Source organism: Chelonoidis abingdonii, chromosome 1 (assembly GCF_003597395.2).
Source record: "Chelonoidis abingdonii isolate Lonesome George chromosome 1, CheloAbing_2.0, whole genome shotgun sequence".
Taxonomy (NCBI): domain Eukaryota; kingdom Metazoa; phylum Chordata; order Testudines; family Testudinidae; genus Chelonoidis; species Chelonoidis abingdonii.
Window position 1 is genome coordinate 194300342 of NC_133769.1, and position 23762 is coordinate 194324103.

Genomic DNA, 23762 nt, shown 5'->3' on the forward strand with positions numbered 1-23762 from the left:
AAAAGGCAAACCTGGATTTTCTACTTTTAAACCAGTTCCTTGACCATAGTATTACACTGAGAGCTTTGTGAAAACTACTGCAAGTATTCTTTAGACCAAAATGAAAACAAACTCGATGATGAGTATGGTTCCGTGTCCCTTAAGACTATATGTCATATCACTTTAACAAGAATTTGAACATTTATTTTATTATATATGCAGCAAAACTCCACGGAGAGGTGGAGCAGTTGGCCCTGGTCCACGTAAGGTACCCCTTAACATCCTGTGTGGACTCCTCCCATTTCCACTCAGGCTGGGGGAGGTAAAACTCTGCAGATAAACTCTTGAATTCTGGGGTGGCACTGACCAGAGACTTTTGGGTTGTTGGACTTTGGGGTAATTGGACTTAAGACCCTAAGGGGAAAAGGACATGTACATGGAGGTGGGTTTTTGTGTATGGTTTGTGTTTTAATCCTGTTTGTGGTGTTTCTCCAGTGGGATGCCGCATTGTTTCCTTCCTTTATTAAAAGGATTTTGCTGCACTCAGACTTCGTGTTTGCGAGAGGGGAAGTATTGCCTCCTGGAGGCGCCCAGGAGGGTGTGGTATGTAAGTGTCCCAGGTCACTGGATGGGGGCTCGAGCCGGTTATGCATGGTGTTATTAAAACGGAACCCCTGGATGCTGAACCCAGCCCTTGTTGCTGCCAACTCAGAGGGGCAGAGGGTTACATGTATATATATATTTCATAGACACAATCTTTAATGCATCAGATTTGTCATAGATGGCATTACAAACAGCCTTTAAAGTGTCAGTAACAGGCCAAATTTGTTTGCATTTTGTGCAGTATTTTTAATATTTAGCAATGTATGCTGCATAATAGTGTCAGAAACATTGCTGTTCAGAAGATAGTTGTTTAGAAGGCCTCATGAAATGCTTAAAGATTCCTGCAGAAGAACCATGCTTTAGAAGTGGTGTACAGGGCATCCATGAGCCAACAATTGCAAAGGCATTTTTTTGACTGGAACAAGCCCTTAGAGTATAAGATAGTCAGCAGTGTGAACTATTGTATAAAGTCATGTTCAGAATATTGAATGTAAGAATGTCAAAGTATCCTGGGAATAGGCTGATGAAATTCTGCTTAAGGAATGCTGTAAAATGTTTGACTACACAGTTCTTTTTGAGGGATGTGGTGCTCTCAAATCCTTTTGTAAACTCTCATTCATGGAAAAAACAAGGCAATATAAATCATGTAGTAATGTTTACTTTAATAGACACTGTTTTTACATTTTAAAGTTCATGGAATCTTTTTATAGAGCTTTGTGACTTCTTATCTTACTCTTCCATATCTCACTGTGAAAATGGTTTAATCTTTATGGAGAAAACAAAGTACTGATTATGGTATTGTAGACTTATCTATATAACAGGGGCATATGCTCTGTAGGGCTTTGTAGGGGAGAGAATTCCCATCAGGCTGGTAGCTTCCTTTCTCTTATTCCTTTAGGGCAAATCTCCAAAGCAGATGTGAGAACTGGGCAGAGTTGTACCTCTAACTGAATCAGAACATACATGGTATCCATTTTAGGATTTTAAAGGGTCTAGACTCCTCCAAGATAGAGGGTCCTGTGACTGAGTCCTTTGAAGAATAGTTGCTTCAGGTAGGAGCTGTGGCTATAAAACAGCCTCACTTTTGTTCTAGCAATACTGGGAGAATTACAGCTATGATTTGAAACCCACTATAAAATCCACAAATGTAGAATTGTTTTCTTTGTTATATATCCGAATGACCTGTGAGTATTTCATTATGTCCATGTTGCGCTCCCAGCCGCCCCCCCCCGCAGAATGGGTATGATCCAACGCCCAGGGAGAGTTTTTTCCACTCATTATGATGGACTTTGGAACAGCCACTCTAACTGCTGATTTAAACAATTCTCTGATGTTGAATAGCTAATTCTGCATAGAACGATGAACACAGAGTAAAGGAACTGATTAATTTGAAAAAAATATACTTTCTCAACTCATGTTAATTTTGAGGTTCTCTGATGCATCTGTAGAAATAAAAATATTTACTGTTACAGAAGTTGATTGATTGCTGTTATTGAACAATGAATGGGAAAGCTTAACTGCAAACTCACATTATGCAATTCATTAATCTATCTGAAATCAGTTTGTCTTAGTAATGACCTTGGATGGCTATAGATAGGAGTTAGAGCAGTGGATCTCAAACTGTGGGTTGCGACTGCAAAGTGGATCACCACCCCATTTTAATGGGGTCTCCAGGGCCAGCATTAGACTTGCTGGGACCCAAGGCTGAAGCCTGCGGTCCACCCCCATCGAGGGCGGTCGAGCTCAGGCCTCAACCCGCTTTGCCACAGCTGGGGTGGCAGGGCTTAGGCTCTAGCTGCCCTGGTATGATGTATTTAACTTTGTTGTCAGAAGGGAGTCATGATGCAATGAAGTTTGAGAACCCCTGAGCTAGAGAATGTTCAGAGTATCTGAGATATATCTCTTTATAAACTGCTGGATATTTACTGAAAATAATTTGATTTTAATTTTCCACACATCGTGTTTCATACAAGCACATACTTGGTTTGGAAATATAAAAGACTATTTACAAACTGAATGCTGTATGTTATTTTAATCTAATGGATCCAAATACGTGAAAGTAAGAGAGAGAACCCTGGTGTGCAGCTTTTCTAAGTGTAAAGCATTTGGAGTTCTGAATAGAATAAGCTCCAAAGAATGGTGGTTGGAAGTGAAGAAATTTAAATAATAAGTATGCAGGTAATTGTTGGATACATTCAGTAAACCTAAATAAAAGGTCTGTTTCAACTGCTTGAGATGGCTAATCATTTGGGACTCTCTTCAGCTAAAGTATCCCCACATGATCCTTGCATACACAGGACATAACCCTGTGAAAGGATATGAACCTGTTCAGTAGAATGTCAGCTGATTCTAGTGACTTTGTTTGGCTAGTTCTAAGAGTGGGCTAGGTCCCCTGAGATCGAAAAACTGTTAGGTAGAGATTTCATTATTACTCTTCTCACTATCCTTCTACTATTAGACTACTTTGTATCTGGATCTGAATTTATCAACTATTTTATTAAGGCCACAAACATTTTAATTATTATTTTGGAGAATGTAATCCAACACGAATATTAGGAAATATCTAGCCTCTGAATAGTGACACATGGTGCACATTCTTAGCTACATATGTGCTGGGGGAGTGGGCCCTGTCTGTACTCCCAGGCCAGCATATTGTGTCATCTAGAGGTAATTGACTCAAGTGATTTATACAGGTTTGTTGTTGTACTATCAAGTGTATGGAGTAAGGTCTTTTATGAAAGCCAGTAAAACACTGGTGAGTAATATCATTACGAAATGCATGTAATAATACTACCTGAGGAATTATTGATACTCACTGATAATATATTTTTAAAGTCTGTGACCAAACAAAGGGAGAAACAGGTTTTCTCCCAGACAGGAGGAAAGGCAGATAACTACCTGTCTCCAATGTAAATAAAAAACAGAACCCCAGAAGCCTCATTTACATATGAATCAGGAGGGGGTGGGAAATCAATAGGAAGGGAAGAGCAGCAATAGGTCATCATGACTATGGGGGAAAAATGAGTTTTGGGTAACGTAAGCAGAAGCAAAAAAGCCATTTTGGCATCCATTACTTAGGGGACATAGGGAACTAAACCCTTTGAGCCTGTGAGAGCAGGATCCCCAAGTCTGAGGTGCTAGGGATGCTGGTAGCTTGATGAAAATAAGAAAACTGCTTAGACAAAGGTTATAGCTCACTAAAATTAAGTCGTAGTCACCAGAAAGTATATTATTTTGTTTTGTATGGAACTTTACCCCCCCATCCCCCTCAGTTGGAATCACTTAAATGCCTGTTTTTTTGTTTAATCACCTGGTTCTTAGGTTATTCCAAAACCTTTTCAGTGATGTGTATTAAAGTGAATTGTAAATCTTCAGTTAACCTAACAGGCTGAACATGTCCTGCCTCTTTGGAGGCAGTGAACTTGATGATTTTCTGTGAGTGTCCAGTAAGAGGAAGTGGTCAAGTCAGTGAGGCATCTGTGGGGAATTTAGAAGCTGGGGTTCACTGGCTGTTACCAGAAAGACAAGGTTTTGACTAGCAGAGTCTTGAAGGGTTTTCTGGCAAGGCAGATGGTTTCCTGCTACACCAGTCTGCCTCACAGTTTAGCTTCAATAGAACTCTCATTCTTGCTGAGGCAGAGTGGTGGCTCACACCTCTGAGTGCTTTGAACACTCCAGAAGAGGCCAGAAACTCATTGTCCTTCAAGGATGTGCTGCAGTAAATACTCCTTCAAAAAGAGGGTTTGTAAGTAGTCTTATTTAAAAACACAATTCATCAAAGGCTGAGAGGGAAATCATAATGAAAGGTATAAAATACATGCTTTGATCTAAAATTCTTCAAGAGTTTTGAGTTGGTTTAATCTGGGCTGAAGTTGAAGAACTGAACTCAGAAATGATAATACTTGCATGTCTAGAGAATGCATTCTCTCCCCATAGCTATTTCATTCATGCATTGACATTTACCAGGCAATTTCAGAGACCGAACCTTTAGTTTTAAGGTCCTCAGGTTGAGGCTTGACCTCCCTGGAGTCAAGTGCCTTTGTAGTCTGTGACCACTTGATGCTCAATTTGTGCCACTATTCATTATCTCGCCCACCCTGACATTTTCCATGGGCCACAATTATACTTGCTCAAGAGTTCTGACTGGAGATGAGTATTATTTTCTGTCCCATTCTAGCACAATTTCCTATTGCATATTTCCAATTATATTAATTACTGTACTGAAGCTGGCTTATTTTTATGTGAGAAATTTCTGGGTTCAGTTACACTATTGTTGTTGGTGTCCAGGAAGCTTTGATATCTGCAGAAATTATCATTCTCTTTTCATCACCATGCCTTGTGAATATCTCTCTCCCTCCTGAATGTTACTTTTTTGGGTACCTATTAGATTCCCATTGACTTGGCCCAAGGTGTAACCTGCAGTAATTCATCCTCTTAGTCTTTGTTCTAGATTTAAAGACATGTTGCTCATATTCCAGTGTTTACTCTGTATCAGACAGCAGTTCCCTGGCAGATCCTCTCCACCTTGTGAATTAAGATGAGTGGATTTGCATTTGTGACAAATACCCCCTCTGACTTTCCCTGGGAAGAATTTCTCCCATGAGGGGGACGCAATCTGGAGTACTGCAGAATGTCATTTCATTATTTTTGAAGAATGAATATCCATAAATGAAAGGATATTTTTACTCTGAAAACAGGCAGAGGAGTATTTTTAGAATATTTCACTGGAATAGGCTTTCAAGAAACCACAGGTTTGACAAACAAGAATTAAATTTCAGGGAGGAGCAGAAATGGTGTTTTGGAGAGTCAAACAGTACACTTATGCATCATCTGTGGTTGTCAAGGTAACATAGCCTTGGATCCTGTTGACAGGATATTTTCCCAGTCACCACTGGAGACACCACAGGTGTCAGACAGTTAAACCACCTAATCCTGTAGAGATCAGTTTTTCCGCTGCTGTTCTCAGAAGTAGTCAAAATATTAGTTTTCCAAGAGAAACAGAGCACCATCATAAAATCATCGGTTCTGCAATATAGCTCAGATTCCATCTGTCCTGTGTGCCATTAAGAATACCTAACTTCTCATCATTCCAGCAGCTGACAACCAGATAAATGATCCTGACTGCAAAGCATTCAATTATATGCATATGCAGGTTGTATGTATTACCAAGTAAAATGTTACAGATATGGCCTCCAGCTGCACAGGTCACTGGGATCTTCCTCATTTGCATTTCCCATATACCCACTCTTTAGGCTGGCTTGGAAGTTCTCATTATTTAATATTCAGTATATTTAATATCTATGAAAAAAAATTGCTCTTGACTTTACTTTGGCTGCTGTTAGCTATATTTGTTTTAACTTTGTCTTCCCACCCACTACCATTCATTCAGTGATCCAACAGTTCACTGACATCCATCATTTGTCTCCCACTGCCTTGCTCTGACTCTATTCTGTCCCATTTCAGTAACCTGCTCATGATCATGCATTGCCCTTGGCTACCTCAGCTTTCATGCCCACTCCCTATCTCCCTTTCTGTCCTCCCACAAGCTCTTCTGCTTCCTCAAATCCCCTTCTTCAGATCTTCCTCATCTTTATTTCCTTTCAATAACTACATTTAATTTTAGAGGTGGGCAAAATTGTTTTGGTGAACAGTAACTTTGCCAAAAATTGCATTTTTCAGGACATCAAAACGACGAGCAAATTTAAGTTAAGTTTAACAAATGGTTTCAGCTGAGCAACAAACATTGAATTTTTTTTGGAAATGCTGAAGTATTTTGTCTTGACATGTTTCAAAATAAACTCTTTCACACTTTTGAAATGACATTTTAAATTAAATGTTTTTAAATCAACATTTTAGATTCCCCTCCTCCCCATTGTTGTGGTGGGGAAAACTATAAACATTGTTTGAAACTAACTATATTTTGATCCTAGATTTTTTGGGGATGCCACTGAATTAAAAAAAAATCAATTATTCACTCAGCTGTAATCTGATTTAGACTAGGGGAAGGAGAGGTAAAGGTCTGAAGGAAAATAATCTACTACTGTCGAGAAGTGTGACTAACATAGCCAATATAAATTACAAGGTATTTAGATACACCCACTCATGTCCACCTCATCTTTTTATTTTTTTCTGTAGAGCGGGCATGGAGTTGAATCTTTCGCTAAACTAAATTGATGCTTGACTCAGATGAAGAGGTAGGAAAAGATGGCTGCAAGTTACCTTTCTGCTTCTCCATTCCTAGAGTGGCTTGGGACCAAAACAGCCTAATGTGCATCATCGGAAGCTGCTCTAAGTGACGCAGCCTGCAGTCTTTCTATGGGGCTCCTCTGCTCTTATATGGAGTGTTTGAGGGAGACTGAGTGCTGTAGAGCTGCATATGTTGGCTTTATGCTACCTGGAGGGTTCCCACATCTCAGAGGAATTCCTGGCTGCCTCTGTAGGACAGCTTTCTGACCACTTTACCTTGTCTATGAATCGGGCCCTTCGTTTACATATTGTCTAATGTAGATGTAAACTATTTTGAGGCAGGAGGAATCTTATTAGACTATTCACAGGGTAAGATATAATCCAGCGTGTGTGCAGTGGCAAATCAAACCTGATATTTAGCCAGTGTGATTCCTCTTCCCGCTTCCGCCCCCCCCATGGGTAGTACACCATAGGTAGATGTGAACTCCAAGCTACAGAGCTAGATACATCTATTGGAGTTAGATACATCTATTGGTATAGCACTGTCCTATATATCTTAATTATTACTTGAGATGGTTAGGAATTTTCTGTCAGTCTTTTTTATTGGAAAATGTAGCTCCTCAAAACTGCAAATGTTTCATTCTGAGTCAGTTCAGCATTAAACTGTAGTTCCTTATAGGGCCATGGATGGGCCGGGATGGTATCCCTAGCCTCTATTTGCCAGAAGCTTGGAATGGGCAACAGGAGATGGATCACTTGATTACATGTTCTGTTCATTCTCCCCCGGGCACCTGGCATTGGCCACTGCTGGAAGACAGGATGCTGGGCAAGTTGGACCTTTGGTCTGACCCAGTATGGCCATTCTTATGTTCATCTTGCTTCATGATAGTTGCAGTTTTGCCCGATTCTTCCATATGGGCTTGGGATCTATGACTGGACTATATCACCCAGGATGCAATGCAGTTAGCCCCTTCACACACACATCTGACTGAGCCACATAGTGCTTCATGGAAGATGTAGTCCAACCAGGGTGCCCAGTTCATAAGAGATAATGTGGATATGAGATGCCTGAAATACAATTTCTAAGAGGCAATGCAGCCCCTTCAAAGGGAAATGCAGTTCAACAAACTGAAACAAACATTTTAATTTGAACTATTGAAAGGTTTCCGTTTAGTAAAAACGATAATGAAATGTTCCACTGCGTTTGAATTAAATTTTTCATTTTGCAAAAAAATTCAGTGTTTCAACTTTTTTTGCTACAATCCTGGATGGATTTTTTTTAAAAATATCAGAATTTGCGGCAGAGTGGAAATTCTGCTTTTCACTCCGCTCTATTTATTTTAAAAAATCAATATTTTTTTCTGAAAAGAATATATTGCCTGCTGAACTTGTCTCCTAACACACACCAATGAAAAGCTGAGACTATGCAGGTGTCAAAATAGTCTAGAAGTTTGCATACTTGTCAAGGATGTGGTTGATGTGTGTAAGTTTTTTCAGTAAAATCACAGATAGTGGCAGCTAGAGTTTTCTATTGATTCTCATCAGTTTTTTCTCTTTATGGATATAAGTAAAATTAGATTTTTCCTTTAATTATGATAAGATGAGACTAAGAACTCTTAACAAAATGTGGAGAAGGTAAAAAAGGAACACAGAAGCCTGCCAACCCTTGCTGTTGTCTAATTGTCTGAATACTGCAAAGTAGAGAGCGTTCTTGATATGCAGAGTAACCATAACTGGCATATGATTTATTGATCAAAACAACCCATCAAGTCATGGAACCTCATCTGGCATATCTTTAAAGAACTACTGATACTGATACCAGAATGGAGAATCTCGAAGAACTTTCTCTATTCTGCGGTCATGTCATCTATTTGCAGTTATCTTCACCTTTTATAAAGAATATCTGTTTAGAAAACAAAGGCATTTATATAAAAACAGGATTTTAATTGCTCAGTGAGTAGTTGCCCTCACTTTGAACAGTACCGGCCTGTGATGGGACAGGGTGGAAAGGATGGAGTGTGAAAAGAGACAAGGGACATGATAGGGCTTGATCAAAGGCCCTCAAATGATCAAGGAAAGTTAAGCATGTTTAAGAGAAGGAAAGGGAGGGGTAATGAACTGGATCCTTAAATGAAAGTTGAGCTAGAAGGAGGGGTGAGCACACACTAATTTGTATTAGCGCACAGTAGTAGTCTGCAGATGCTGAGTCTGGAGAGCTGGATGTAATGGATGCCATAGGCAGGGAATATTTACAGAGCCCTAGAATTTAATGAAATTCATAAAAGAAGCTTTCCTCACTGACACTTTCTGTTAGAAATGCACACTTTGAAATTTGCACTCCACTTACAAAAAATAGGAAAGAGATAGACACCACTTGTTTTCCCACTAAAGAAAGGGTGTTTGTGCTGTGCAGCTGTTTGATGTTGTTTCATACACAGTGCAATGACTTGATACAACTGAATTACAAAATCATTAAATTATTTTCTGGAGGGTTGGGGGGGAGAGGGGAAGTAATCTTCTTTTTCAATGGGGAGAATCACTACCAATTAATTTAGTAGCTCTGTTGGTTTAGGAAGTATGATCTAGCCTGATTAAAGAATCTGGATTGTATTGCAACATCTTAAAAGACAATAGACAATTAAGAAATATTTCAAAGTCTAATGATGTTTGCAAAAAGATGCCTCAACCTGCTGGTATGTACACAGCCAGTGCCTCTCAATTATTTTTATATATATTTTAAACTACTCAACTCTTGTTCAAAGTCAGGATAACTACTCACTAAGCAATTAAAATCCTATTTTTATATAAATGCCCTTGTTTTGCCAGACATTGGGTCAATCAGCATATTGAATGAGTGGTACAAAGGCACACTTGACCAAACATGTGAAGACCTCCAGTCCTGCAAACACTTAATCTAGCTTCTGGCTGAAGTGTAGCTTCACTAGAGTAGAGCAAGGACACCAAAAAGCGACTTTAAGGCCAATTCTTCATTACAAACTATCCAAGTTAAATGATCATATGTTAACCAATGTGCAGATGCTTAACCAGTGAGACCACAACTACATTGTCAATATAAACAGGCTGCTGTCATGCCCTGTGTCTACACTGGATCTATAAGACTATGACAAGCAATACACTTATCTAGGCTTGTATTCTGCGACTCAGTGCCACAACTAACTATGTTGCTTTATATTTGCATTCTGGGGTGGTGTGGGGCAACTCATCTTCCGGGTGACTGCATGCTGAAAGATGGATTTATACCTGAGCATTGTTCAGCTGCATGAAAGACTGGGGATGCCTGATGCTGGACAAACTGACATCAGGCAAGCGGTGTGGCATTTAGGATACTGAGTACAGTCCTATGAAGATAGACTACTTGGGTCATGGATCAGAGCACAGACAGATAGCAAGATACTACACAAGTATGGGTGCCCAGGGGGCTTGTGGGACCATCATGTATCTATTCTTGTGGATGGTCATGACTGTGCACTTTCACAGTAGTTAACTTTTGTGTTATCAGTATGTAGGGTAAGTTAAGTTGGGGTCTAATCTATGCCTCAGGGAATAGTGGCTGCCACAGCTCATGGTGCAGAGAGAGGCATATGGTGTGCAAATGCAGAGTGTGTTCAGAGGAAAACGTGTGGGGAACCCAATTTAAGTTTGAAGTGAAGACCAGGCCAAAATGAACCAGCATGGGAGACAGCTGGCAGCCATAAGAAGTGACTCTACAGTGTTGTGTCAGTAGCTTTTAGTATTATTATTCATCCTAACATATAGATGTTGTCAAATTACAAAGCATTTTAGGTCCAACTGTGATACCCTTACATGTGCTGGGCAGTCCCATTATATTCCATGGATCTGGTTGCTAAGTAAGGTACGATCCAATGTGAATTAGGACATCCCATTTTACCCCTCTATACAATTCTCATTTGTCTTGTTTGTTTTTAGTGATGTTCTTCTATATTAACGATCTGAACAGATCCCAAACTCTGCCCTGACTCACTATATGCATCTTCATTGCCTTCAGTGGGTTTGCTACATGCAGTATGGGACAGTACTGAGGTGAACCTGGACAATTCAACACTTCGTTTTATTTCATAATTAAGTGTGGTAGAGTCATTTTCATATGTAGAACTAGTCAAAATGTTTTCATTGACATATTTTAAGGTTTTGACCAAGATCAAATGTAATAGAAAAATATTCATTTTGTTCAAAGTTGTTAGGTGTTTGACGAAAAGACAAACTGAATGGTTTTGGTAAGTTTTGTTCTTTTGTTAAAAAATAAAATTAGCAGAGTTTGTTTTGTTTTTTATGGAAAACTTTTCATTGTTTGAAAGCTGTCTTTTTTTTACTTAAATTATTTTTTTTTAATCCAAAAGAGTTTTTGAGAACAGTAGATTTTGGAGTTTTGGTTTTGGGGAAAAACTGAATTCTTTATGGAATTTATTAGAAACTTCCCGTACAAAATAATGGTTGTTGTTTTTTTTTCCTTTTTTCCCAACCAGTTCTCCTCTTTGTAACTAATGGCAGATGACAAAATTCTGTTGGTAATGGTTGTTTGTTCTTTACTCCAATGGAACAGATGAAAAGCAACCCTCATGAGAAACAAAAATACAATAATAAAAACCCATTTTACTAATCCTGGAAAGCATCCAGGACTTTGCATGGGCCTGTGATATACTGAAGACACTTATGATCTGATTCCATGCCTACTGAAATCCAGCATATGCTAAATAAGTAAAAAACAGGTTTAAACTATTATTATAGACTTCACACAGAGGTTTGCACTATTTTTAAACCTATTTAAATTAAATTGATGTAACTTTTGTATGTAGAAATAAAGACATATTCTGTGCCTGAATGATTTTCTGGCATTCGTGAGAGCTGAGCAAGTTTGAAAAGGGAAGGCATCTCAGTTTAACTGAAGAAAGAATATTCTGGTTTGCTTAACAGTGCTAGCAAGGTTTCCTGGGACCAGGTCAAATGTGCTGTAGTTAAACCTATATAATGTGTTTTTTTCCTCTGTTATACAGTATACTTATTTGCATATTTAAAATCTATTTCAGTATAGTTATTTTTTGATGTCCATGACAATTATACGTTATTTAAGATGTAGCTTAAAAACATAAGAATGGTTTGACTCAACATGGCCAGTGCTTCATCTAGCCTAGTATACTGTCTTCCATCAGCGACCAGAGGCTTCAGAGGGAATAAACAAAACAGCGCAATTATTGAGTGATTTGTCCCTTGTCTTCCAGTCCCAGCTTTTGGCAATCAGAGGTTTAAGGACACCATGAGCATGGGGTTTCATTCCTGCCCATCTTGGCTAGTACCTAGCCTCCATGAACTTTTCTCATTCTTTTTTGAACCCAGTTATATTTTTGACCTTCACAACATTCTCTAGCATCGAGTTCCACAGATTAACTGTGTATTGTGTAATAAATACTTCCTTGTATTTGTTTTAAACTTGCTGCCATTAATTTCATTGAGTGATCCCTGTTTCCTGTGTTATATAAATATATATACACTCACATGTTTACCATATGGTAAACAGGCTACATTTTGTGTGTAATTTAAAAAAATGTTGCCAGTTTACTGTATGGAAAATGTGATTGCATATAAGCTACTATTTGGATAATATACTCATGTATAACCATTTCCTCTCTCTCTCTCTCTCTCTCTCTCTCACACACACACACACACACACACACACACACACACACACACACACACAATACAGTCATGTTAGCTGGCAGTCAATGTACGTGAGGGGGGGGGGGGGGGGAGGGGAGTTTTTTAAGAGGTAACAAGGTACAAAACAAATCCACATATAGCTGCTTTATCTTGTGTTTTCATCAAGACAGAGACAGGCAGATTGTGTTTTGTGTCGGAATAATGCTCTAACACAGGGGTCAGCAAACTCTTTCAGAAGTGCTGTGACGAGTCCTCATTTATTCACTCTATTCAAAGAGTTGTCGTGTGCCAGTAATACATTTTAACATTTTTACAAGGTCTCCTTCTATAAATGTATAATATTAACTAAACTATTGTTCTATGGAAAGTAAATAAGGTTTTTAAAATGTTTAAGAAACTTCATTTAAAATTAAAATGCAGAGCTCCCAGACCGGTGGCCAGGACCCAGGCAGTGAGAGTGCCACCGAAAATCAACTTGTGCTGCTTTCGGCACGTGTGCCATAGGTTGCCTACCCTTGTTCCAATATGAATGCAGTAATGAACACCAGTGGTTAATGGGAAGATCATTGGCATTGCATGACTCAGAATTGTAAAAATGGCTTTAAGGCTCTTTGTATCATTGAGTCTGGGTCTGATCCCCTGGTATTAGTTAGAGCAGCTGACCTGCCTAGTACCTTGTTTAGCCATTTATACCTGTTCTTCAAAGTACACCACTGTGACTTGGTCTAAATTACTTACTGAAGGCAATGGAAAATCAGGCCTCAAGTGTTTGACTTCAAATGATTTCAAAAGTCCTAGTTTCCGTATGCATGCTTTGTCTCACCTAAATTTCTGAGCATTTATTCTTCTTAAGACCATGTTCCAAGCTGGAAGTGTAGGAAGAGAAGAGGTCCGGTATTACCAAAGGAGTTGTTTCTCTGTGAAGTGAACCCAAAGGGATCGGTTATATGTCTCCTCTATCTGAAACCACCACATTACTCAGTACTTCAGTTTATCACCAGCTCTTATTGCTTTGTTCTCCTTTTAAATCTCACTCTCAATCATCCTCACTTTTCCTTTCCTTCTCTCTTTTCTTTTCTCCTCCACATTCCCTGTGTTTCCACTTGCCCTCTTATTCCTTTATCAGTTCAAGCTTCTTTCTTTTCTCCTGTGTTGGAGCGTAGGGAGCATACGACTGAAAATATGAGAGCGAGTTAGAAGTACATTTTGGCTGTAAGTAGAGATATCCATGATCTGTACTACAATATAGTTCACCAACACCACAAATTGTTTCAGGCCACTCAAACAACCTTAGCACTTAGCCTGCTATGTGTAATATCATCAGAAATTTTTCTTGCCCATGTGCACTTAATCTCCAGCAGAACAAGCAATACAAGACATGTCACACATTTTGTGGTTACTGAAGAAGAGAAGGCAGGTAAGCAAATTGTCATTCAAAAGAAGACAGCCAAAATCTGTCTTTTATTACCTTTGTTGCTCCAGTTCTTTATGCTCACTGAAGGATAAGAGCACTTAAAAATACAATAGGAATCTGGCCTACAATTAACAGTAGTACATTTATGTAGCATTTTGTGTTTCTTGTCTATTTCTTCCTGCTACTCTATTCCTTGCAAATTTTTCCCCATAAAAAAATTACAATATGTTTTAGAGTAAGCACTGACAGAGTTTATTATTTCCCTGCTTCTGAAAACAATGGTTATTGCTTGGGGCTAAGTAATTTTATCATATTCTGCAGAAAATGTTTAATTAACATGAATCAAAAATAAGCAGGGAAAAAGGCATATGATTTATCTCTTAAATGTTGCATGTGCATGTGCTGTAATGTTTTCTACTCTGGAGCCAAAATGGCAGTGAATCCTATAAAAATAAACAAGTAAAGAAACAAAAAAAGGAGCTGCTAGGTAGAACAGAATAAAAATGGTGTGCTGTGTAAATGTTTGTCTAAATGCGTGATTAATGGGATATTTCTTCCATTGTACAATGTGAGTATAATCCAACTGCCATTAAAGTAAACAGATTCACTTCCTTTAATTTAACTGGCAGTGGGATTAGGCCCTGCATTAAATATGTTTCACGGATAGTCTCATATTTTAAATGACTGGGTTGAATGTTGCCATCTTCATAAATTTAATTTTTAAATATCCATTCTTTTATTATGACTATGTATAAATGACATTCTTTTGCCATAGTTTCTCTTCCACCATACAAAGCAATTTACAAAACAAATTGTGTTCAGATCTGTGTGCATTCCTGCTGATGTTTATCAATGCTGATCCAGAGAGAGAAAAGTAAATTAGTAAAAATTATACCTGATGCCACATTACAGGAAGCCCCTAACTTTAATCATGACATCACAGTTTTGTCCTTACTGTATTTTGATTATAATTCCATCAGTGAATTAACACATTCTTTGAGGCATTGTCTACTTACTTTACTTTAAGGTAGTATCAGCACTAGGACTTTTTAGAGTAGAAATTTCTCATGGTGCACTTCTACTAATGGTGATAGCACTGAAAACTGTAAAGTAATCAAAGCTCAGATATTTTATTACTGTCATCTAATCCCTTCTCCCCCTCTATGGTGTATGCCTGGATCAAAGAATATGGTCTCTTGCATCTGACTAACCCATTTTGGGTTTTGGACATTGATACTTAGAGCAGGCTTCAGGCTGTTTTTGTTGATCCCTGTAGCATGGATCAGCAGATAGTTGGATCCAGAATTGGAGAATTATAAAGGGTGAAGTTTACCTCATCTCTGCACTGCACACTTTTCCAGGTGCAGATAAAGATATAGCTCAGATGATAAGTATTGTGCAGCTGTTTGGCTCAAAACAATGAACTACATGATATAAACACGAGTACTTGTGGCATCTTAGAGACTAACAAATTTATTTGAGCATAACCTTTTGTGGGCTACAGCCCACTTCATCGGATGCATGCAGTGGAAAATACAGTAGGAAGATATATATTTCACAGAGAACATGAAACACTGGATGTTACCATACACACTCTAACGAGAGTGATAGGTTAAGGTAAGCTATTACCAGCAGGAGAGAAAAAAACTTTTTGTAGTGGTAATCAAAATGGTTCATTTGGAGCTGTTAACAAGAAGGTGTGAGAAACAGTGTGTATGGGGGAGAATAAACATGGGGAAACAGTTTTACTTTGTGTAATGACCCAGCCACTCCCAGTCTTTATTCAAGCCTAATTCATTGGTGTCCATTTTGTAAATTAATTCCAATTCAGCAGTCTCTCATTGGAGTCTGCTTTTGAAGATTTTTTGTTGGAATATTGCAACTTTTAGGTCAGTAATCGAGTGATCAAGGAGATAGAAGTGTTCTCCGACTGGTTTTTGAATGTTATAATTCTTGACGTCTGATTTGTGTTCATTTATTCTTTTGCGTAGAGACTGTTTGGTCTGGCCAATGTACATGGCAGAGGGACATTGCTGGCACATGATGGCATATATCACATTGGTAGATGTGCAGGTGAACAAACCTCTGATAGTGTAGCTGATGTGCTTAGGTCCTATAATGGTGTCCCCTGAATAGATATGTGGACAGAGTTGGCAAGGGACTTTGTTGCAAGGATAGGTTCCTGGGTTAGTGTTTTTGTTGTGTGGTCTGTGGTTGCTGGTGAGTATTTGCTTTAGGTTGGGGGTCTGTCTGTAAGCAAGGATTGGCCTGTCCCCCAAGGTCTGTGGGAATGATGGATTGTCCTTCGGGATAGGTTGTAGATCCTTGAAGATGCACTGGAGAGGTTTTAATTGGGGGCTGAAGGCGATGGCTAGTGGAGTTCTGTTACTTTCTTTGTTTGGTCTGTCCTATAGTAGGTGACTTCTGGGTACACTTCTGGCTCTGTCAGTCTGTTTCTTCACTTCAGCAGGTGGGTATTGTAGTTGTAAGAATGCTTGATAGAGATCTTGTAGGTGTTTGCCTCTGTCTGAGGGGTTGGAACAAATGCAATTGTATGGTAGAGCTTGGCTGTAGACAATGGATCATGTGGTGTGGTCTGGATGAAAGCTGGAGCCATGTAGGTAAGTATAGCGGTCAGTAGGTTTTAGGTATAGGGGAGTGTTTATATGACCATCGCTTATTAGCACTGTAGTGTCCAGGAAGTGGATCTCTTGTGTGGACTGGTCCAGGCTGACGCTGATGGAGGAGTGGAAATTGCTGAAATCAGGGTGAAATTCCTTAAGGGCTTCTTTTCCATGGGATTTGCATGTTTTATTTTGCTTGGTGACTTACTTTCTTCTGTCTGTTACTACTTGGAACCACTTAAATCCTACTTACTATATTTAATAAAATCACTTTTTACTTATTAATTGACTCAGAGTATGTATTAATACCTGGGGAAGCAAACAACAGTGCATCTCTCTCTCTGAGTGTTATAGAGGGCGAACAATTTATGAGTTTACCCTGCATAAGCTTTATACAGGGTAAAATGGATTTAATTGAGTTTAGACCCCATTAGGAGTTGTACATCTGAGTGCTAAAGACAAGCACACTTCTGTGAGCTGTTTTCAGGTAAACTTGCAGCTTTGGGGCAAGTAATTCAGACCCTGGGTCTTTGTTGGCGCAGACTGGAATATATAATAAGAGCTATATTGTATAACTTTGATTACATGCCCAGACTGGAGAGTAAGAGCCTTCCGTACACAAATGCTAGGGCTACCCAGACTTTGCTTGTGGATGCCCAATATAGATGCATGATTGATTATTCCCCTACTGGAGCAGGTGGGTAGGGAGTGGTGACCTCTTGTATCTTGCTCACAGTCCCACATATGTTGATCTGTGCAAATGAGCCAACACAAAAGGTTTCAGTTTTTTATTGGTATAGGCCACAAACAAATTACTATCATCTCCCCATAATGCAAGGAAAGAAAGCAAAGTTTGAATTGTGCCTTTAAGAGACAAGGCCTCCTGCAGTGGGGTACTGCAGTTTACATGCTACCTGTTGCTCTCAGTTGTCTCTAAAAAGCACGTTAGTGCTAAATGGTGAAATTTTCATTCCAATGATGTCAATGAGAATTTTTCCATTGACCTATGTACCTCACCAGGAATTGGTCCTAAAAGAAAATTTGAGAAGTTGTAGGTACATGATTAGGAATATTAAAAATGAGACCACATTAATGTGGAAATTGAATAGGAAGAGTAGTCTGTGAGGTATAAGGGGGTTCATGCAGATTTCTTCCTTTATTTATATATACTGTACTGGATAGTGCAGTGGTTAAGAGTGCCACCCTTTGATACAGGAGACTGCCTTTTGATACGAGTGACCGGGGTTCAAATCCTGGTTGGTACCCAACTTTCCAGTAGGGGTCCTTGGACAAAAGACCCCCTAACGCTTCACCTGCCTACCTCAGATATGAGAGTGACAAGAACTAGGAGAGTCATGGTGGCTCAGACGTCGCCTGGATTAACAAGGTCAGCGCCAGATGTTGAGGAACCAGGACAATCTGACGATAAGTGGGCTACTGGAACAAACCATTCATGGACGAGACAAGAGAACCTGGAATTGATGGAATGCTACTACAACAGTAGACCTAATGAGAGGGGATATATGAAACGTATGAGGGGACTATGGATGGACAAAAGACCTACATCCACACTTACTGAGAAACAGCTAGTTACCCAACGCTTCAACATAGTAAAGAGGAAGCTGCTCTCACAGCTTGAGATAGACCAACTCCACATTACATCCCAGACTCAAGAAGACCTGGAAGAACAAGTGGATGTGCAGCCCACACCTGAAGCTGAAACTTCACTGCCACCCCCTCCATTGCAGAGCACAGCAGCTGATATGAGGCATAAGATCATGGAGAAACTAGCTACAGTCAATCCTCGAGACTGATTACCAAGGCTCAGTGGAGAAGTACCATCAGATAGTATGTTAGAAGATGCCAATAGAGCCCTCATGACAATCCCTACTACCACCATAACTCAAACCAATGAACTGGTATACGCTACAGCCTCTGTAATCCTGGAGATGCTTGGCTACACGATCAAGAAGAACAACAGTATGTACCCACCCTGGAAAATGAGGTTGGAGGATAAGATCAAGGCGACTCGGAGAGAAGTTAGTCAGCTGGTGGAACTACAGAAGGGTGTAGAGATTAAGGATAAGACTCGGCTACTGAAAAAATACAAGGGCCTGACTCCATCTGAAGCCCTAGAGACTGCTAAACAAAGGCTCACAGCACTGGCTACCAGGCTAAGGAGATACACTAGAGAAGCAGAGGCCAAAAAAGTAAATGCCCTGTTCTCCAAAGAACCATCCAAGGTGTACTCCCAACTGCAGTGCAACAACACAATAACAGCAGAGCCACCAGCAGCAGAAACTGAACAGTACTGGAAGAACATATGGGAGAAAGAGAAGACTCATAACACCAGTGCAAAGTGGCTGCAGGACCTGAGAACAGAGCACAGCAATCTCCCAGAACAGAAACCAGTCACCATCACAGTAGAAGACATCCAGCAGCGGGTCAAGAACATGAAGAGCTGGACAGCACCTGGACCAGACATGATCCACACCTACTGGCTAAAGAAACTAACAGCAGTGCATGAACGCCTAGCAGCACAGATGAACCAGCTGCTAGCAGCAGGCTCCCACCCAAACTGGCTAACACAAGGAAGGACAGTGCTGATCATGAAAGACCCCTGCAAGGGGACAGAACCGGCCAACTACCGGCCAATAACCTGCCTCCCCACAAAATGGAAAGTCCTATCAGGCATCATAGCTGCCAAGCTACAGGACCACATGGGCCAGTACATGAGCACAGCTCAGAAGGGCATTGGGAACAACACCAGAGGCTCAAAACACCAGTTGCTCATAGATAGAGCAGTCGCCCAAGACTCAAGGTCTAGACAGACCAATCTGAGCACAGCCTGGATTGACTACAGGAAAGCCTACGACTCAATGCCGCACACGTGGATCTGTGAATGTCTGGCGCTATACAAAGTCAACAGGACACTAAGGACCTTCCTCAAGAACTCAATGGGACTATGGAAGACAACACTGCAAGTCAACTCAAGGCAGCTTGCACAAGTGGCCATCAAGTGCGGCATATACCAAGGTGATGCACTGTCCCCGCTGCTGTTCTGCATAGGCTTAAACCCCCTCAGCCAGATAATCACAAGGACTGGATACGGGTACAGGTTCAGGAGTGGAACTACCATCAGCCACCTCCTCTACATGGATGACATCAAGCTGTATGCTAAGAATGAACGAGACATCGACTCGCTAATCCACCTGACGCGGATCTACAGTGAGGATATCGGGATGTCATTCGGACTGGAGAAGTGTGGCCGGATGGTAGTGAAGAGAGGGAAGGTAGTCAAGACTGATGGGGTGGAACTACCAGCGGGCCACATAGCAGACATACAGACCAGCTACAAGTACCTTGGCGTCCCACAGTCACATGGAAACCACGATGAGGAGGCAAGGAAGACAGCAACATCCAAGTATCACCAAAGGATAAGACAGGTCCTGAAGAGCCAGCTCAGTGGGAAGAACAAGATCCACGCCATCAACGGATACGCCCTGCCGGTCATCAGATACCCTGCCGGTATAGTGAGCTGGCCAAAGGAGGACATGGAGGCTGCCGATGTGAAAACCCGGAAGCTCCTCACAATGCACGGAGGTTTCCACCCCAAGTCCAACACCCAGAGACTGTATACCAGCCGGAAAGAAGGCGGGCGGGGCTTGGTGAGCGTCAAAGCCACTGTCCTGGATGAAACCCGGAACATCCAGGAGTACATCAGTAAGATGGCCCCCAAAGATGAGCTGCTGAGAGAATGCCAGAGGCAGCAGCAGACATGGGAGGAAGACCAAGCAGAAGAAGTGCCATGGCAAGACAAGACCCTGCATGGGATGTACCATCGACAGATAGCTGAGGTGGCTGACATTGGGAAATCCTACCAGTGGCTGGAAAGGGCTGGACTAAAAGACAGCACTGAGGCACTGATCATAGCAGCACAGGAACAGGCACTGAGCACCAGATCCATTGAAGCAGGGGTCTACCACACTAGAGAGGACCCAAGGTGCAGACTGTGCAGAGAGGCCTCAGAGACAGTCCAACACATAGTGGCAGGATGTAAGATGCAGGCAGGAACAGCATACCCTGAACGGCACAACCAAGTGGCTGGCATTGTGTACAGGAACATCTGCACAGCGTATGGGCTAGACCCTCCCAAGACCAGATGGGAGATTCCGCAGAAGGTTGTGGAGAATAGCAGGGCTAAGATTCTGTGGGACTTCCAGATCCAGACGGACAGGCAGGTACTGGCCAATCAACCAGACATCGTGGTAATAGACAAGGAGCAGAAGACAGCGGTGGTGATAGATATAGCAGTGCCAAGTGACAGCAACATCAGGAAGAAGGAATATGAGAAGCTGGAGAAGTACCAGGGCCTGAAAGAGGAACTAGAGAGGATGTGGAAAGTGAAGGCCAAAGTGGTCCCAGTGGTGGTAGGAGCACTCGGGGCTGTGACTCCTAAGCTGGGTGAGTGGCTCCAACAGATCCCAGGAACAACATCAGAGCTCTCTGTCCAGAAGAGTGCAGTGCTAGGAACAGCTAAGATACTGCGCAGAACCCTCAAACTCCCAGGCCTCTGGTAGAGGACCCGAGGTTGAGGAAGACACATACCACCCATAGGGGTGAGAGGGGAATTTTTTATTTTTTTTTTTATATAAATAAAGGAAGAAATCTGCATGTATATATATATTTATACACATACACACACCCACACACACTGAAATTGCAACTGTTAAATCCACATCTAAGTGGGAAATGTGTGACGATGGTCTCATGTTTTCCTAAGGTAGTTCCTGTATGGTCATTCTTGGAGAATGAAACTATTTGGGGAAAAATAGGGAAAGAGAAATGGCTGAATACGATTTAACAAGAGGAAGCCATTACGATAGGGCTATCAATGTTAATGGCTTATGCAAAGTTAGAAACTTTAGCAGAAGTACAAGGCAAGTTGTACTTTTAACAATATTAATTGGTCAACATAAGCCCTAGTCCTGACCCTAGGTTTTATGTTGAATAGCACATTTTAAAACTACCATTAATTTGTCTACTCTAGGATTATAATGTGTTAGTTAATGTATTAACAAACATGGCTTTTCTAATATAAACGTGATTTTACATATTAGTTTAAGAACATCATGGTTAGAATTTCTCAGAATGAAAGAACCAGATTCCTAAGTGTTAGGTGCTGCTCAGCTGTATAAGCAATTACAAATTTTATCCAAATCTGGCCCACTATTAGGGAGCAGAAAACTAGTTCAGATAAAATAAAAGCTACCCTAAAACATTAAACTTTTTTTCTAAGCTTTAAACAAATTTGATGAATTATAGATAACTTTTTACTCATGTTACTACATTCTTGTTTTGAGGAGCATATGTGAAAATGCCGTGATATTGTGTCTGGAGAGAGATACTGTGTCTGTTCTTGCCATGTTTTTTGGTCTTGCAGAATTTTACAATGTACATGATCTCTCATGAAAAGGGCTGATTTCACACTATATCTGTGAACAACATGGATCTGGATAAACTTAATGAGCCATCTCGTCATTTGGATCCATATCCAAATGAAACTTGCATCCACTTAGAGATTCATTCATCGGTAGTACAAAAGTAAAGCAAAAATGTTAAATAGGGAGCTTAATTAGCACTAATACTGTAATATTCAAGGGCTCTTTGGGGGCATAGGAAAATTCAGTTTTCATCTGAAAGTTAAACAGAGCCTTGATTTTTTTTTTGACTTCTTTAAAAATCGTCATTCAAACACATTCAGCCGTTTCTCATAGCAAAGATAATGGTCAATTGCAAAAACTCTCAGCAATGTATGTTTGTTAAAGATGGAAAGGGTATGTTCTCCTCTTGATATTTGGATTTAGATACAATACTGTAACCTGAGTTTGCAGTGTTATGGTCCTCAAGGATTGCTGAAGCTGAATGTTGACCCAAATGCAGTACTAACGCTACACATTTCAGTAGTGTCCAGAAGAGCCAACAATATGCTGAGTAAAAGCACATAGCTAATAGTCTCCTATTTAGGAAGTGGGGTACATTTTACTATACCTTTTATTTTACATTTACAGATTTAATAAACTTTTTTTAATAGCAGTGGTTCTAAACCAGGGATATGCATACCTTGGGGTATGCAAAAGTCTTCCAGGGAGTATATCAATTTATCTAAATATTTGCCTAATTTTCAACAGGCTATATAAAAAGCATTAGCAAAGTCAGTACAAACTAAAATTTCATACGGACAATGACTTCTTTATACTGTTGTATATACTATACATTGAAATGTAAGTATATGCATATTCTAATTGATTTCATTATTACATTATGTGGTGAAAATGAGAAAATAAGCATTTTTTCAGTAACAGTGTGCTGTGACCCTTTTGTATTTCTATGTCTGGTTTTCTATGCAAGTAGTTTAAGTCACGTGTAACTTGTGAGTACACAAGACAAATCAGACTCCTGAAAGGGACACAGAAGTCTGAAAAGCCACTGCTTTATAGAATCTACCTAGCTCTGCCTCAGTCTGAAAATAAATGTATCCAATATCAACAAAAATTAGAGTACCTGACACTTGTGTCATCCCAAATGTTATTTTTGGCTTAATACAACTGTGGAGATATGAAATGCCAGCCATCCTACAAAAGATTTCCTACCTTGGCTGGGGAATTTAATTGAATATTAAACTTCTGTTAAACACTCACACCTCAATATCAATATCAATACCAAACCAGCAACAGAAACATCACTCATTTTCTGCAGGGCAGGTGTGATTTTAAGACATCAGAGCTCTTTATCTATCCTGATAATACTACATATCCTTTTATCGTGGTATTTTATTTAAAAAGATTTTTGAGAAGTTTCTCAGATGGAAAGCAATGTAAATATTGCTTGTGAGAGATGGTAATAAGACAATGCAATAAAAAATCCAATATAAGTCATAAGCAGATAATTACAATGTCAACAAGATGTTTAATGTTCTTCAAAAATTGGATTATTCATTGAATGGGAAATAATATGTTGCCATCAAAATAAGAAATTGAGGGTGGCAGAAAAAAAGCAAGCTAGCACGGGTGTATACGATATCAGGAATTCAGTCAGGTACTTTTAAATGTGCTTTCACTCATATATGCACATGCAAGTCTACATAATGCTGGATATTATTCTACAGAATGTAAGGCTCTAGCCATTCAGATAGATTTATGGCCTTACAGAATGAAAAGAACATACAAGTGACTACAATATAACCTACTGAATAACAATCT